Consider the following 5,718-nt stretch of genomic DNA (forward strand, 5'->3'; position numbering starts at 1 on the left):
TTTAATTTACAAAAACAAACAACCCCCCCCCCCATTTTGTGACTGTTTTATTATTACATGTTATGAACATTTGTTTGATCATTGCTCACTGGGAGACGACCTAGGATCACTTCCTAAATATTGCATTTTAATGTTTATTTGATTCGGGTATGACCCCGATCATTCATTCTAATGTTACCTCAACCTACTATAGTGCTCTAACCATGATCCCTCATGTGAAAGAGCCTAAGTTGCTTAACTCAACTCCTAATCTCTTAGCAAGTCAAACTAAAACACTTGGATTAAAGAACAAAGATTTAATGAGGCTAACAAGTGATGTTCCATTCCTAGACATAACACCCATTAGAAGTTATTTTCAAATCTTAGTTAAAAAGCATTTCCCAATGACATTTTAAACTATGAAACATGTATATATGGATGATTATTAATGATACTAACAAACATCATTCTATTCCTAGACGAGACGTTCATTAGATGCTCTTTTTAAAATTAAGTTTTCAAGCATTTCTCAACGACAATAAAAACAAAGAAATAAAGCTAGGGTGATTAAGCCATAAAACAATCAATCAAAATAGAAATAATCAATAACATAATAATTAAATCTAAATAAATATAAAGATTAACTACATAAGAGTAAGCTTAGAATACTAATTCCTGAAGAATGGATACACTAGCCTCTCATTGTCATGAAAAGCATAAAAAATACACAAATGGAAGAGAGAAAAATGAAGGAAAAAATGAAGGAAATGGAAGATGGAAGCTCCAACCACCTCACATAATCCTAGGTTGATGCCCTTCTTTGATCCCAATGCTAAAAGTGTCTTATATAGCCCAAAAATCTCTACTTTGTCTTTTCTATGAAATGAGTAGCTCACTTAGAGTGACAATGCTCACACAGTGCGCCACCACTTTTACATTGACCAATATCATAAATTGTATTATCATAGGGGATTTGGGCATAGTACGAAAATCATTTGCTAAGAGCCTTTGATTCTCTTTAGCTTCCAAACACATGTCACATGACATCCTTTTGACGAACATCTGCACCTAGTGGGACACAAGTCGCTAAGCTAGCCACTCTAATTTTTTTTTCATTTCCTTAATTGATGCACCAACTCTTTGCAAAAGAACAATAAAACCAATAAATTCATTAGGAATTAACTTGAAGACACTAAAACATAAAAGAACACTAAATTATATCTTATTGGAGTCAAATTAAGCATTAAATGAGAATAAATAAGATAATTGTTCTGAAAATTAAGTGCAAAGATAAGCATCTTTGATGTGCCATCATTTTCTTCTATTTTCTAAACCCTTTTTGCACCATTTTAATTATTGATTGGTCTTAATTGTCAATTAATTAGGCAGTTTTATTATTTGGGCTCATTTAGCTAATTTGATGTTTTTAATCTAATTTCAGGAATTAATGAAACATTGGGCTTAATCCGGATTTTAGTTGTGGACTTGAAGAGGGCAAATAAAGCAGCGCTTACCTTAGTTAATTTCTAATTAGGAAATTTCGCAATTTTATTTTATGTTGTTCAGTGTTTATTTCGTTTTGGGCCAGAGTATTGTAATAGGGCCTAGTGACTTTGAGTGACTCGTTTTAAATAGCTGCCTTGGGATTCGTGCAAGGCATTCTGTTATGCTATTCTCATTATTCAGAGCTTTGGTTTTAGGTTTTCACGTTTTTCTGTTCCCTTGTTACAATTTTCGTTCTTAATGCAAATTTCCGTTTTCTGCTTCTAATTACGAGTTCATTCGTGCTTCTTCTTCTACTTTCATTTGGGTTTCTGTTCATTTACGTTTCTGTTCATTTACGTTTCTGTTCATTTATGTTTCTATTTCATGTTTCATTTGCGTTTTCTGTTTGAATCCATGGAAGGCTAGATTTTCTGGTGTTGTTTCCTTTTGAGGACGAAGCCCAACTCTCTTTGAGGTTTCGCTTGTAATGTGGTTTTTTGGCAGTTTTCCCTTCACCAGTTATCCCAATTTCGTGAATATTAATCAATGCATGCTTCGTGTTCGATTAATTGCCTCTGAGCCTAACTTGCGTTCATGCTTAATGGACGAAGGGCTAACTGGTGTATGTGGTGCCTAATCACGTATTGAAAACCCTAAGTTGATTTTTGCTTAGTAAATTGAAATAGGGTTGGATTAAGTGGTTGACTGTTAGGGACGAATTCTCCATAACCCAGGATAAGAGAATGGCTTCTGAATCAGAGGAAACAACCCATTTTTAATATTAGTAGTTTCGTATTCCAGTTTACTTGTTCTGCTCTTTAATTACCAAACAACCAAACCCCCCCCCCAATCGTTACTGTTACTGCAAGTATATTATGAACATTTGGTTTGTCACTGCTCGTTGGGAAACGACCTAGGATCACTTCCTAGTTACTGCATTTTCATGTTTATTTGATTCGGGTACGGCCTTGATCAAATTTGGCGCCGTTGCCGGGGAGCAGTGTCCAAAGGTTCATAATAGCTAGCTAGTGTTGTGTGTTTAATCCTTTCGTGTTGTATGTTTAAATTGTTAGTATTGTGTTAGTATGTGTGTTAGTGTTGTTCAGTGTCCTGGTATTTTGTTTAATGTGTATTCTGTTTCAGTTTTCCCATTAAGCGTTTCCCCTGTTTCAGTCTTGGGTGTTTTGCTGTGAAGATTGTGCTTGCGGCAAAAACAGAGTAGTAGTAGAAATCAATTAGAGATGGATTTTAGCGACCACCCATGCTGAATTATTTGAGATTTTTTGTTTTAATAGCTAGGGTTGTTATTTTTGGCTGAATTTTTTTGTGGTAACTTCTTTTAATCCATATTTTGTGGGAAAAATAGCTAGAGCCTTTAGTTTGGTCAGATTTGAAAGTTCCAAAAAACTAGCAAATTTTGTGTTTGTCAAAACTTCAAACCGCCATAACTTTTGCTCCGGTTATCAGAATCGCAATTATTATATATGCATTTGGGGTAGAAAAAAATTTCCTACGCCATGGCAGCTTGCCATAGGCCGGCTGAGGTCTCCATCGTCCAAAAAAAGCGATTCTGTCAAAAGTTTTTTATTTTTCAAGTTTTATTCACTTATTTTTCTTAACCTACCACTTTTAGCTTTCATAGTTAGACTTTGAATTTTCGTCTGAAATTTTTTGTGCTATCTTCTCATCATTTTATAGGGTTGCTCACAAAATTTCAAGTCATTTGGATATCATTTGAGGGTAGCTGTAGTTCAAACCTACACCTTTATTTACATGACAAGGCAACTAGTTGTGTGCATGCTGAATGTAGTGTATGACTAGAGGCAATCCATCTGACTTACAACCCTTTGATCTTGAGATAGATAGGACATTTCATAGATTAGTTAGGCATCATTTTATACCTTTTGATCATTCTGAGCATTCCATAACTGGTGAATCTGTGCATTCTGTTATTGGTGATTTTGAACATCCTGATCTTGAGCATTATAATTTTGAGCATTCTGATTCTGAGCATTCTGATTTTCCACATTCTGAGAACATGGCACAACCTCCACCTCGTGAGAGGACTCTAAGGGAAATGGCTGCACCTGATTTCACCTACGAAAGCTTGTGCATCCAATACCCTGATGAGGATGTCCCATATGTTCTTAAAACTGGACTGATTCATTTGCTTCCAAAGTTTCATGGCCTTGCAGGTGAAGACCCGCACAAACATTTGAAAGAATTTCACATTGTCTGCTCCACCATGAAACCCCCAGATGTCCAAGAGGATCACATATTTCTGAAGGCTTTTCCTCATTCATTAGAGGGAGTGGCAAAGGACTGGCTGTATTACCTTGCTCCAAGGTCCATCACGAGCTGGGATGACCTTAAGAGAGTATTCTTAGAAAAAAATTTCCCTGCTTCCAGGACCACAGCCATCAGGAAGGATATCTCAGGTATTAGACAACTCAGTGGAGAGAGCCTGTATGAGTACTGGGAGAGATTTAAGAAACTATGTGCCAGTTGCCCCCACCATCAGATTTCAGAACAGCTTCTTCTCCAATATTTTTATGAAGGACTCAGTAATATAGAGAGAAGTATGATAGATGCTGCCAGTGGTGGAGCCCTTGGAGACATGACTCCTGCTGAAGCCAGAAATTTAATTGAGAAGATGGCCTCCAACTCCCAGCAGTTTAGCTCCAGAAATGATGCCATAGTCATTAGAGGAGTGCATGAGGTAGCTACGAACCCATCTGCATCATCTGAAACTAAGAAGCTTGAAGGCAAACTGGATGCATTGGTTAACTTGGTAACCCAGCTGGCCTTGAATAAGAAATCTGTACCTGTCGCAAGGGTTTGTGGTTTGTGCTCCTCTGCTGACCACCATACAGACCTTTGCCCTTCCATGCAGCAACCTGGAGCAATTGAGCAGCCTGAAGCTTATGCTGCAAATATTTACAATAGACCTCCTTAACCTCAGCAGCAAAATCAACCACAACAGAGCAATTATGACCTCTCCAGCAACAGATACAACCCTGGATGGAGGAATCACCCTAACCTCAGATGGTCCAGCCCTCAGCAACAACAACAGCAGCCTGCTCCTTCCTTCCAAAATGCTGCTGGCCCAAGCAGACCATACATTCCTCCACCAATCCAACAACAGCAACAACCCCAGAAACAGCCAACAGTTGAGGTCCCTCCACAACCTTCCCTCGAAGAACTTGTGAGGCAAATGACTATGCAGAACATGCAGTTTCAGCAAGAGACCAGAGCCTCCATTCAGAGCTTAACCAATCAGATGGGACAATTGGCTACCCAATTGAATCAACAACAGTCCCAGAATTCTGACAAGCTGCCTTCTCAAGCTGTCCAAAATCCTAAAAATGTTAGTGCCATTTCATTGAGGTCGGGAAAGCAATGTCAAGGACCTCAACCCGTAGCACCTTCCTCATCTGCAAATGAACCTGCCAAACTTCACTTTATTCCAGAAAAAGGTGATGACAAAAATTTACCTAACAATTTCTGTGCAGGTGAATCTTCTTCCACAGGTAATTCTGATTTGCAGAAGCAGCACATTCCCCCTCTTCCATTCCCTCCAAGAGCAGTTTCCAACAAAAAAAATGGAAGAGGCAGAGAAAGAGATCTTGGAAACGTTTAGAAAAGTAGAGGTAAACATACCTCTGTTGGATGCAATAAAGCAAATTCCAAGATATGCCAAATTCTTGAAGGAGCTGTGCACTAATAAGCGGAAGCTTAAAGGAAGTGAACGAATTAGCATGGGCAGAAATGTCTCCGCATTGATTGGTAAATCTGTTCCTCAAATTCCTGAAAAATGCAAAGATCCAGGTACATTCAGCATACCTTGTATTATAGGGAATAGTAAGTTTGACAATGCCATGCTAGATTTAGGAGCCTCTGTTAGTGTTATGCCTCTGTCGATTTTTAATTCTCTATCTCTAGGTCCCTTGCAGTCAACTGATGTGGTAATTCATTTAGCTAATAGAAGTGTTGCCTATCCTGTTGGTTTCATAGAAGATGTCTTAGTTAGAGTTGGTGAACTGATTTTCCCTGTTGATTTTTATATCTTGAATATGGAAGATGGATTTTCTCAAGGATCAGTTCCCATCATTCTAGGCAAACCCTTTATGAAAACTGCTAGAACTAAGATAAATGTTTATGCAGGCACACTGTCTATGGAATTTGGTGACATAACTGTTCATTTTAATATTCTGGATGCTATGAAATACCCATCTGAAGATCTTTCTGTATTTT

The 5,718-nt window shown here is 38.0% G+C and overlaps 1 non-coding gene across 1 annotated transcript; it reads right to left on the reverse strand.

Annotated features, from left to right (window-relative positions):
• Window positions 1-3,880: 3,880 nt before the first annotated feature.
• Window positions 3,881-3,987, reverse strand: LOC113002239 (small nucleolar RNA R71). The gene has a single exon (XR_003267783.1). It is a non-coding gene; the product is annotated as a small nucleolar RNA R71 (small nucleolar RNA).
• Window positions 3,988-5,718: the final 1,731 nt, after the last annotated feature.

This window comes from Glycine max, chromosome 7, assembly GCF_000004515.6.
Source record: "Glycine max cultivar Williams 82 chromosome 7, Glycine_max_v4.0, whole genome shotgun sequence".
Taxonomy (NCBI): domain Eukaryota; kingdom Viridiplantae; phylum Streptophyta; class Magnoliopsida; order Fabales; family Fabaceae; genus Glycine; species Glycine max.